Below are 11931 nucleotides of genomic sequence, written 5' to 3'. Positions count from 1 at the left end.
CACCTGGCTGAGGCAGTGTCTATTGCAGCCCAGGAAAAAGCAGTTCAGCTTCAGGTCCTGTCTGCAAGAAGCACTTGCTCCAGACTGATTAAAATGCTGTGTTGTCCCTAGAAAGAGCCTCAGAGCAACAGCATTGCATCCCTGCTTCCCTCTCCCCCCATGCACAGACCGATCCCCAGAGCTGACTCTTCCATCCCACTCTCCCCAGCTGATCCATCCCACTCATACCCTGCATTTTACCCAGCAGCTTTTAAAGCAGCTCTGACCTTCCTCCTTGGTAAAGATCACAGGTATTTCTGGAGCCAGGCAGGAGCAGCGCTCTGCTCCTCTCATCCTCCCTCATTGGGGGCTCCACAAGGGGCCGTGCATCCATGGGGATGCAGCACATCCCGGCACAGGCTCTCCCCACCCGTATTCATGAGCAGGTTGAGGAGGGTAGAGAAAAGCCTGACACACTGTGTTCAAAAGGACTCTGCTTAGGTAATGCGGTATTAATGTACACGTTGACAGTTCTCCACTATACTTCAGAAAAGGAAGAAGGAACAAGGCCTGGGAGCATCGTGCCACTGAGTGAATCCATCCTATGCTACCTTAGAGCAGCTCCCAGTACCTAAAGGGACCAACAAGAAAGCTGGAGAGGGGCTTTTGACAAGGCATGTAGGGACAGGAGAAGGGGGAATGGCTTTAACCTGCCAGAGGGGAGATTGAGATGAGATCTTAGGCAGAAGCTCTTCTGCTTTAAACACTTCCAGGGATGGGGCAGCCACAACTTCTCTGGGAAAATACCAAGGGTTTCATACCCTTCCATCTGTATCTGCTTGCTGAAGGACTTGCTACAAGGCTGTGACAGCTCCCTATCCCACCACCAGCAGCATCCCATGAATGCAAACCAGGATGCCAATGTAATGACTGGCGGGAGGATGCAACATCTGCATCTTAAAGCGGAAGGCAAGAATCCAAATGGCAAACAAATAAGCTCTCCTCTTAGCAGCACATGTGCTTCTGCAGGGGCACACACCTCCTCGGCTTCACAGGCTCTACTTAGAAGAGAAAGAGGCTTAAATTGAGCACATGCCACACAAGAAGAAAGTGAGCACTGGGCTGATGAATGGGACAGGCACTGAAGCCTCAGCCCTGAACACTTCATAATGGAAATGGGCTGCAGGCAGCTTTGCAGCGCCCCATGCAAAGCTGGATGCACTCCCACTGCACTGCTCCATGGGCTTATCCAAAGAGCCCTCACATCTCCGTTGTGACCCACCCGCCTGGAAGATCACTCCATAGAAAACCAAACAAGCAAATAAATCCCAAAGCGGTGTGGACCCATTGGTTGAGCAGCAGCTCCTGTTAATGGTTATGGGCACAACAGCCCTCAGAGAACCCACCCACCAGTTCACACATGGGAGATGCACCAAACTGGTGCTGCCAAGACCAGCAGAGGCTTCAGTCAGCTTCAGCCAAGTCTGGATTTCACCCAGGGAGGCTAATCTGGGACCCAAATGTAATGTACTCGTAAGTACTTTGCTGGATCAAAGCCCACGTTATTAATGCCTGGTATTACATGTTAACAGTACTTAACTACATGATACTAAAGTAGCTATTTTTCTCTGATGTTTCTAGTTTGCTTACAATTGATAATACTATTTAATGACTTCCAACTATGCCAGCTAGTAATTTGAGTTTCTTGTGTTTTCAGTGTGCAATCCCCTTCCCTACCACCAGCATATTTAGGCACCCTGGAATACAGACACTGTTTTCCATCCATCCTCCTTCTTCCAAGCAGCAAAACCTGCCTGGCCAACAGAAACCCACCAGGAATATGGCTGCATGCGCTGCTTTATGGATCAGACAAGTAAACTTGATTTACTTGAGGGGAGACTGAGATGAGCTCTGAGGCAGAAGCTCTTCCCTGTGAGGGTGCTGAGGCGCTGGCACAGGGTGCCCAGAGAAGCTGTGGCTGCCCCATCCCTGGCAGTGTTCAAGGCCAGGTTGGACACAGGGGCTTGGAGCAACCTGCTCTAGTGGAAGGTGTCCCTGCCCGGGGCAGGGGTTGGAACTGGAGGAGCTTTAAGGTCCCTTCAACCCAGGATTCTATGAAACCTGAGGATGTTTCTTCCCTGATTATCCATTATCCACAAAGAAGAACGGAGCTTTACCACAGTGATTTACCCTCATTCACCCTCAAACCAGCCCACACACCTCCCAAACCCCCCAGCCCTGCAGCCATTCCTGGCACAGGTACAAGACCCCAGAGAACACTTTGCTGTCCAGGGGGGTTCAGGGCCGCAAGCCCCAACCAGGACTTCGGAATGGGTTTATGGATTTCTGTTTGCTGCTGTAAGTATAGAGACTTTTATTTCCTTGGCACAAAATGCCTCCCCTCTTCCTGGGATCACACCAGAGACATGTCAGAGTGATGAACTGCCATGAAGCACAGGCTCCGTGCTTGTTATTGGGACCATCAATAACCCCTGGCTCTGTTATCGCCCTGAAGAAGAAACAAGCTCCTCTGATTTTCCTATAATATCAAGCTATTCTCATGCTGCTGAGGGAAGCCCAACAACATCAGAAGGAGATGTCAACACAACTCTGGCTTCACACCCTTGTACAAATACCTCAAGGCTCAGTGGAGAGCCCATTCAGAGTCCCTTTGCAATGCACAACTTCAGATAAATCCCATCTGACTTCAGGTTAGATGGATCCTGACCATTGTTTCCGAGCAGCAACTGCTCAGTCACATGTCAGTGAGGCCAAGCTCTGCAGACCTCACACGGCAAAGCACAGACAACAACCAAACCCACAACAGAAACCCTGCATCTTCCTTGACAAAGCACACATTTCCATTTCATCACAAGAGCATCAACGTCCTCCACAAAGAGGAATATAAATGCACAGTTATAATGAAGGAGAGAATACAGTTAAAAAAAAGCAGCATATAGAGATTGAAAAGGCTCTTTGCAAGTCAAATCCACTGAAGGAGGGTTTCTAAGCAATGTTTTAAGCTTTCAGCATTAAGTGTCTTACATCTTAACCTGTGTGGCATCACACAGTCGTTCCAGCAGATACCCACGTTGGGATGCAGGCCACTGCAGCATCACAGACACCATGGGACCCTCGGTGGGGGTTAAGAAAACAGCTAAGATTACTATACATTCCTAATACAGATTGAAGTGTCTTGATCCCCTGAGATAGCTGAAACTCCTAAAACAAGGCTAGTAAGCTCCTTGTAAAATCCAGGTGGGGCAGAGGGGCAAGATGGGACACGGGACATGGGCAACCGATCAGCGAGCGCTGTCTGGGGCTGCAGAACCCATGGGCTGAGCTCTCTGAGCAGACCTCCCTCCTGTAAAACCCTTCTGGAGCAAGAAGCCAGGTCTGAGAGGAGATGCCATCGGGCACCATGCGGCTGCTGACCCTCATGGAGCCCCGTCTCCACGTACCTGGCTGCAGGGCGGCAGGAGGGTGCTCTCGGGTGAGAGCTGGCTCTGGCACTGGCTGGGCCGGCGGCAATCCAGCTGGATGAGGCTGAGGCATTCCTGGTGGCACGTGTATCTGCAGTCTGCATGGGAGAGAAACAAGACAGTGAGGCGCTGAGGCCTGCGACTGCCATCAAGGAGCAGTGGGGGAACCCCAGGGAGGGACCAGGCTCCTGCCTGGGGCAGACCCATGCTCATGGTCAGAACTCCAGCCAGGCACATGTCCCCCTTCAGGCACACTCCTGGGGATGGAGTGAGGTACCAGAACACCTCACCCAGAGCAAACCCTCTCCCCAGGGAAACCTGTGTTTCTTGCTGCAATGCCACAGCACAGGCAGCGTTCCTTTCCCTGGTCTGGTGGCACAGTGATATACACAACACAATAGATGCTCAAGTCCCACCAAACCACGGGATACACCACTCCCCAGCAATAGTTCATGGAGATGGCACCAGCACAGAGCCTGCAGCAAAAGCTCAGCCGCTTCACAAGGAAAGGATGCTTCACCTCCCAACATCAGGAGGGAAAACACATCTTTGAATCAGACAGAAGTCAAACTGTTTAAGGCCACTAAATATGAATGCTTCAAGTGGCCGAGGCATAGATCTACCATCAGACTGCCAAAAATCCACCCCTGGAGAGGGTACAGACACATCCAGGGCTGTGACCTCCCATCCCCAGCACACACGCACTGCCCAGGCACAGGGAGGCACTTACAGAGTGTGTTTTCTTTGGACCCATCCTGTAAGACATTAACTCGCTCAAGGTCGGAATTGCACAGACCACTCTGCAGAGCACAGGTTTAACCTCTTTAGCCACAGGGTCCTGCTCACCCCCAGCTGCATATGGCACAGCCAGCCCCATCCACAGACCCAACAGTCATCACATGTTCATGGCTGTTGCTCCCCCAACCCTTCCCCTCAAAGCTTGGACGTCTCCAGACCCTCCCGACCAGAGCCAACAACCTCCTTCCGCTTTAACAGCCCTTCTGATCCTTTTACTTTTTAACTGTTGAACAAACAGCATGAAATTTACCTTACACACTACCCAAAGTTCCAGAACCAGGTCACCAACCTGAAAATAAATACATCTCCTAAAACCAAGGCAAAAGAGTTCACTGCACAGGACGAGGGACTGAGTGCCCGTCCCTGCCACGCTGCTCCAAGCCACTTGTATTTTATAAACCTTTCTCTTTTCTTTTTCTTTAGCATTTGGGTCATTGGGTTTGAATATCTGGGGCTTGCAGGAAAGCAAAGGAATATCGCATGTTTGCTCTGAAAACAGCAATTCCTGCTCAGCTCTGCTGAATGCCCCAAAATGAATGAGAGGAGCTGAACCACTGCTGGGAGCTGGAGCCTGAGGGGAGGAAACATTGATCTCCAGGGGAAACAGGGAAATCATTTATCATTTCACATTCATCTGGCACGAGCTGTCCATCATCCTCCTATTCCAAGTCAGTTGTCTCAAGGAAGCCTGAGGGAAAGCAGGGAGACTTGCCTTATTTTTCTCTTTAATTAGAGATAAGCTGCACAGTTACATGGTAATTTAATGCGTGACCTTTTGAGCAACTGGAAGAGTTTTTAATGGGGGACACTCGCCAAGTCTTTGCTGGAGGTGCCAATTTGAGGATGCTCCAGTTGCAGGTTCACCTGAGCATCTGGCACCAGCAGAAAGTCCCTTCTGCCTGTTTAGTCCAAGGGTTGGGCAGCAGCCTCCTGCTCCCCAGGAATTCATCCTGCTGGGATGGGCTCGAGCATCTCCCCCTCTGCTCTGGGGAGACCCGCCTGCATCCTGCACCCAGCTCTGGGACAACAGCACAAGAGGGACGTGGAGCTGTTGGAGCGAGGCCAGAGGAGGCCACAGAGCTGCTGCGAGGGCTGGAGCAGCTCTGCTCTGGAGCCAGGCTGAGAGAGCTGGGCTGGGGCAGCCTGGAGAAGAGAAGGCTCCTCAAGGGGAGACCTTAGAGCAGCTCCAGTGCCTAAAGGGGCTCCAGGAAACCTGGAGAGGGGCTTTGGGCAAGGGCCTGTAGGGACAGGCCAAGGGGAATGGCTTTAACCTGCCAGAGGGGAGATTGAGATGAGCTCTGAGGCAGAAGCTCTTCCCTGTGAGGGTGCTGAGGCGCTGGCACAGACTTTTCCCAGAGAAGCTGTGGCTGCCCCATCCCTGGCAGTGTTCAAGGCCAGGTTGGACACAGGGGCGTGGAGCAACCTGCTCTAGTGGAAGGTGTCCCTGCCTGTGGCAGGGGGTTGGAACTGGGTGAGCTTTAAGGTCCCTTCAACACAAACCACTCTGTGATCTCAGAAGGGGGAGGCACACAGTGCCTGAAATACGTAACACAGGCCACAGCAATGACAGGTCCCAAGCACACCTCTGCATCAGCCCCATCATGGCCAGGCATTTCTTTACAGGATTAAAGCATGGCACGTCCTTAGTCACCGTCACCTATTAACAGCTCTAATCACTCTGTATCCGGCCGGGAATACTAATTTTAGAAGCCCAGCACAGCTTTAGGCAGCAGCCACGTGACGGGTTTGCCAAGAGGAGCAGGACGCCTCCACTTCAGCTTTGAGATAATTTCCCTTCGAGTCCAACAGGGTAACACTTGGAAATGAAGTTTCTTTAACAGAAATAAGTCATGAGTCAGATCGAAAACTGTGAAAAACTTTGGGGGCCGACAGGAATTTCCCTTTTTCCACAGATAAAAAGTTTCTCAGGGGAATAAAGTTAAGATAAAGTCAAACAGTTCAACACAGATGCACATCTAGGCATCTAAATATAGGACTGCAGTCATCCTGCCCACTCCCACCCCCCAAATACCACAGATGCTATGGGGCATCTTTCAATGTGACCCAGATACAAGCCCCAGATCTGTAGGAAAGGGAGACAAAAGGAGAAGGTGCTGCTTTATGGCAGATGGCCAGATCCTGGCCCCAGTAACAACAGAGGATCCAAGAACCTGATCCCAGCCAGGCTTGCACCTAAAGCAAAGCCTCCTGTGACCCCAAAGCAACACAATATGGGGGGCAATGGGAAACTGGATACAGTTGCCCCCAAATTTAGGATGGAAAGGAACTAAAGTGTCCCAACACCTTCCCTGGGATGCTCCTAAACTCCAGGTTCTAGCCAAAGCTTGTGGTTCCTGCAGTGGTGCTGGGCCCTGGTGAGAACATCCCTTGGCTCCCCTTTCCCTGGGCTGCCAGCCCTGGCACATGCAGGGCTGTTGAGGAGCATTGGCAGAGGGCACGCTTCAAACAGACAATCAAACCCCTTGTGTGATGTTAAAGTGAATCATGAAGTTACAGGAGCTCCTTTAAAGCTCCAGTTTGTTCCAGATCCCGCCTTTCATTAAATCAATAACTTCAGAATAATCTTAAAAAGCAAATCAGAAATGTACCCGACATCAACAAAGTCAAGGAAACCCCTTGGAAGCGTGACCCAAACACCATGGGAAGGCTCAGAGCCACCAAAGACAACAAAATAGAACGTCATGAGCTTTGGAAGCAGTGTGAGACCTTGCAGGTGTCTGAGTGCTGGAAGTGGACAATGTGGAAGAACAAAGATTTCTTCCATTTCCCTCCAAACCCTGGGAGCCTCCAGCACCTCACACACCCCTTTAAATGGTGAGGTTTGATTGTGCAAGTTGTGCTGCTGACGACAGGGCTGGGCTCGGTGCCTCTGCCCTTGCCCTAAGGGACGTCACTGGGGTAACCTCAGGGACGGCTGCAGGATGTGGCCCTGCACATCGCGAGAGCTGGTGGTGTCTCCTGCTGCCAGGGACAGGGCAGGACCTGCAGCATCACCACCAGCTTCAGCAGTCACACAGCCAAGGGTCATAGTTTCCCTGCAAAAGCACTATCTGACATCACCCATGGCAACGATCCAGCCTCATCTCTACCTCGAGTCCACAGCTCCATCACTGGAGGACTGAGCAGTTTTAGGGCTAAATGAGATGGTTTTGGTTTCACTTGTCTGAAAACACAGTGGTTTGGGTTTCATTTGTCTGCAAACAGACACCCAAGGGTGTTCTGATTGTTCAGAGCAGCAAGACCCCCCCGGTGACAACAACCCCTCCGAGAGGTCCCTGCACCACTACAGGATCTGAAGAGCAAACCCAGGCAGATGCTTTTGAGCTGTTCTTTACTAAAAGGCACATTTTCCTTTCAAGTGGCACTGATGCCCCAAGCTGTGCCCTGCCACAGCACTCCTGTGGTAGCAGGGCTGCAGAAGGAGCTGGGGCAGTAGTTGGAGCCACTCGTGCTCATGCAGGATCCCATGCGGATGCGCATCACCAGCCAGGCACTGCAGCACGGACAGGGCAGCACCACAGGAACCCCCTTACACCTCCTTAGCATGCAATAGACACCCAGCAAACACACCCAAACACACGGATCTACACCACCACCTACCTCTAACCAGCAAAACCTCCCTGCTCGGCCTCCTCAGCAACCGGAGTCCCTCAGACCAAGGCTTTGACTTGGGAAAATGCTGGAAGAGTTTGCGAATTCTCTTTGTCACAAGCCCAAAGCAAGCGGCTGCTCCCGCTTTCCCGTCTGTCATCCTTTGGGAGAGGAGACTGAGAGCTTCCCAGACACGCAGAGCTGAGATGCAATGTGCATCGGCGCAAGGTTATTCCTGCTTCCAGAAGAGGCCTTTCCTCCAACGGAGATAAACCACTGCCATGGTCCATTTAGAACCTGCTGCCATTTGATGGATTGATTTCTTTCTTTCTTTTTGAGCAATGAGGCAACACAGAGCTCAGAGCTTGTGCATCTCCAGGCTTGCCCTGTTAGCCCTGGAAAACTTTCTATTTCTGGGGCTTTTTGCTTGATAAGATAAAACAACCCAACAGAAGAGATTAGAGAGAGAAAGCGCAGGACCCAGCCGGACTGGAGGGCTCTTTTCAATATCCTCTCCTCACTTTGCTGCTTTTCCCTTGCAGCCCTCTAAAATGTAAGGAAAAAGATCCCCAGGGTTTAATCAAAGGTTAAAGGAACACACTGAGATGAACTATATTTATAATCCTGATGTAAACTCTGCACACAGCTAGGTTTTTAGATCAACACTACAGTCCTTTCACAGCATCTATCAGTTACAACTTCACTGGGTGTCAAATGATGGGGTGGGACATAAGTATTAGTTTAACAGCACAGTTGAAATCTGCCACTTTGTACCCTCTACATCATGACCATCCCCTCTCTCTGCTCAGGACTCTTCCTGTGAGCAGATCAGTTTCCGGCAGCCTGCACAAAACATCCTTGCTTTTATGCAGGGAGTTAACAAAGATGAAGTTTAACTAATCCCAAACATCACACCAAGCACCATAAGCAATGAGGAAACACAGGGGACTTCTTTATTCCCTCCTTGCTGTCCCAACACTTAGACAGCATCTCTTCAGCTACACACATCCCTTCTTCCCACACAACTCATCTAAACCTCCTGGGCCACAGATGAAGCAGGGGCAGAAAAGGCAGCTCAAAAACCAACCTGCAAAGTAGGAGCTGGAGCCTTGGCTGGTGTCTCTCTCCATAAATCCTTCCAAGGCACTGGATTGCAGCAAGGAACATGACCCTGAAGACCCAAGCTAGGACCAGGAGCTGTGGGCAGGTCCCTGTCTGTCCCCACACCTCCATCTGCCCTTGGGGAGCTGCAGTGGGCAGGATGCACCCCAGCACCCCACCCTGTCCTCACCCAACCTCAGCAGCACTCACCACCCCAACCTGCCCCAGTCACCCGGGGCAGGAGAAGCCTCAGGAATCTGTCTGGACCAGCTAAATGGGACCGAAATGCCAAGTACTGAGGGTCCTATGAACTGTGAGCAATTACTATTTACAGTGGCAAGACCAGAGACACGACAGAGTCACATCAGAGAGAAGATGAAAAACCACCGTGTCCCAGAGAACACACACCACTGGCATGAGCAAAGCCTCATCCCAGCAAGGCTGGGCTTGCTCAAGAAGTCATTATCTTAAGTATTATCTTAAGCAAACGTCTACTTGAGAAGCAGTGATATTACAAACGTAGCTCTACAAAGTAGAAAGAGAAATGGCGTGTGTTTAACCAACTTCCTCCTTAAGGAAATAGGTCCTGATTCAGCGCAGTGCTTGAGCGTGGAATTAACTGCTCTGAGAGATAAGGGTGGCTTCAGACCAGAGGTGTAGGCACAGATGGACGCTGAAGCTCTTTACTGAGCTTCATGGCCTTGTCATAAGATCTACAGATCAAAATCTGACATCAGGTAAACTGCATTTGCCACTGAGATCATCAGGTGCCGGTTTCTCTCAAGGCAATGCCTCACAAGCAGCCTTCCCCGCAGAGAAGCACAGAGAGCTGCAGTGATTTCCTTGTGAAGAAGCACCAGCTTCTTCAAGGCCAGATTGGACAGGGCTTGGAGCAACCTGCTCTAGTGGAAGGTGTCCCTGCCCATGGCAGGAGGTTGGAACTGGATGAGCTTTAAGCTCCCTTCTGACCCACTGCGTGAAGCTCCAGCTTCTCTGCTGTCCCCGCTGCTCTAGAGCTGAAGGCTCTGAAGCTGCGTTAGTCACCACCGCATTCAGCTCCTGCTCCCTGCCCCACCAGAACAAACACTAAAGCACCCGCAGCAGAGATGTGCCACCACAACCTGCCTGCCCAGCCCCTTGCGTCAGGAATTGCTGCTGGCAGCAGGACATGTTACACTCCTACAGTGAGATCACTCCTTTAGCATTCACTCAGACTTCGGAAGGTGCCAGCAGCACAAAGCACGTACATTAGGTAGGAGATGTTCAAGGCAGCATATAATGGCACAGCGACTCCTCAAGCCTAATTGCATTCACTTTGAGACTGAAAACAAGTGTTTTTAACCAATGCCAGCAGCACAGCCAACATCTGCATCAGCCTCCAATGCCATCACACAGAGGACATCGTGCCCACAGCATGGGCAGGAAGGGACATAGACCATTTTGGGAGGGAGGAGGGATAAATAGCACCTTCCCATGTTACTGAAGATGACCAGATCTGATGCCAATAAAAATAGGCCAGAACTGCACAACCCAAAACCTGAGTGTCCTCAGGCTGTAAGTCAAAAGCAGGATCACAAACCCCATCTGCAGCTCTCAGACATTTTTAAAGGATACACTATTGGGATAACAGGGAATGCAGATGATGTTAAGAGCAGCCCCACTGAAATTCCCCCCCCCACCTCCCACTGCCTGGTTGGTTGGGGAATTTTAGAGACGGAACTACTCCCACAGTCTGAACAATTCTCCTCTAGAATGAAAAGGGAAATAGTTATTTAAGATTTGTTTCAATGTAAGTGTGGAAAAAATCCTGCCAGAGGAGAAGTCCCTCAAAACAACTATTTATAGTATTTGCAACACCACAAAACTCTGAGTTATTACTTTAGATCCAGTACCTCATCCTGCACATGAGCACTGTGACCGCTTTGAAGGATGGCTGGAGAAAGCTTGTTTTGCTTCAAATAAACCCAGGCTGTGTCTTTCAGCACATTGATCCACACATTTGCTCCGGTGTGCCAAGCACGGCAGAGCTGCCAGCCCCAGGGAATACACTGGCCCTTACCAGATTTTGAGGATGTTAAGCAAGAACAGTGGGGGGAAAGAGAAGTCACACACCAGCAAAACACATTTTCATCACCCTCTTTCAAATAGAGGGTTGGAGAAGAGAAGGCTCTGGGGAGACCTTATAACAGCTTTCTATTACTGAAAGGGTGTCAACAAGAAACCTGGAGAGGGGCTTTGGACGAAAGCCTGTAGGGACAGGACAAGGGGAATGGCTTTAACCTGCCAGAGGGGAGACTGAGATGAGCTCTGAGGCAGAAGCTCTTCCCTGTGAGGGTGCTGAGGCGCTGGCACAGGGTGCCCAGAGAAGCTGTGGCTGCCCCATCCCTCGCAGTGTTCAAGGCCAGGTTGGACACAGGGGCTTGGAGCAACCTGCTCCAGTGGAAGGTGTCCCTGCCCGTGGCAGGGGGTTGGAACTGGATGAGCTTTAAGGTCCTTTTCAACCCTAACCACTCTGTGATTCAAATAATACACCACTTGGATAAATCTGCCAGCTCTGGTGTGTTCCCATGTCACATTGTGCTGGCTGTGTGGTGATGCCGGGGCCACATTTAATTAACAGCAATCAGTGCTAAAACCTTAATGCGATGCAGCAGGGCCATATGGTGCGCCTGCCTCTCCCAATTGCCCTTCATTTCCAAACGGCACCAGGAGGCACGTGGAAGAGCCCTGCTCACACCACGCTATGCAAATCACCACTAGAAACATTGAATTGATTCATAAGCTAAGGAAAGCCAAGCATAAGAACCACAACGGGCTGGGCAAGGGACTAATTGCCCCAGTGAGGCTGGTGTTACAGCACATGCCTGGCATAGTAAGCCAAGCAAACCAGCAAATGGGCAATGAAGCCTCCTCTGGAGCTGCTGGCTGGGCAGACAGCCCAAAACCCCGGGGCAGGACG

This window comes from Strigops habroptila, chromosome 18 (assembly GCF_004027225.2).
Source record: "Strigops habroptila isolate Jane chromosome 18, bStrHab1.2.pri, whole genome shotgun sequence".
Classification (NCBI taxonomy): Eukaryota; Metazoa; Chordata; class Aves; order Psittaciformes; family Psittacidae; genus Strigops; species Strigops habroptila.
The sequence above is the reverse complement of the archived record's forward strand: the minus strand, read 5'-3'. Positions refer to the sequence as shown.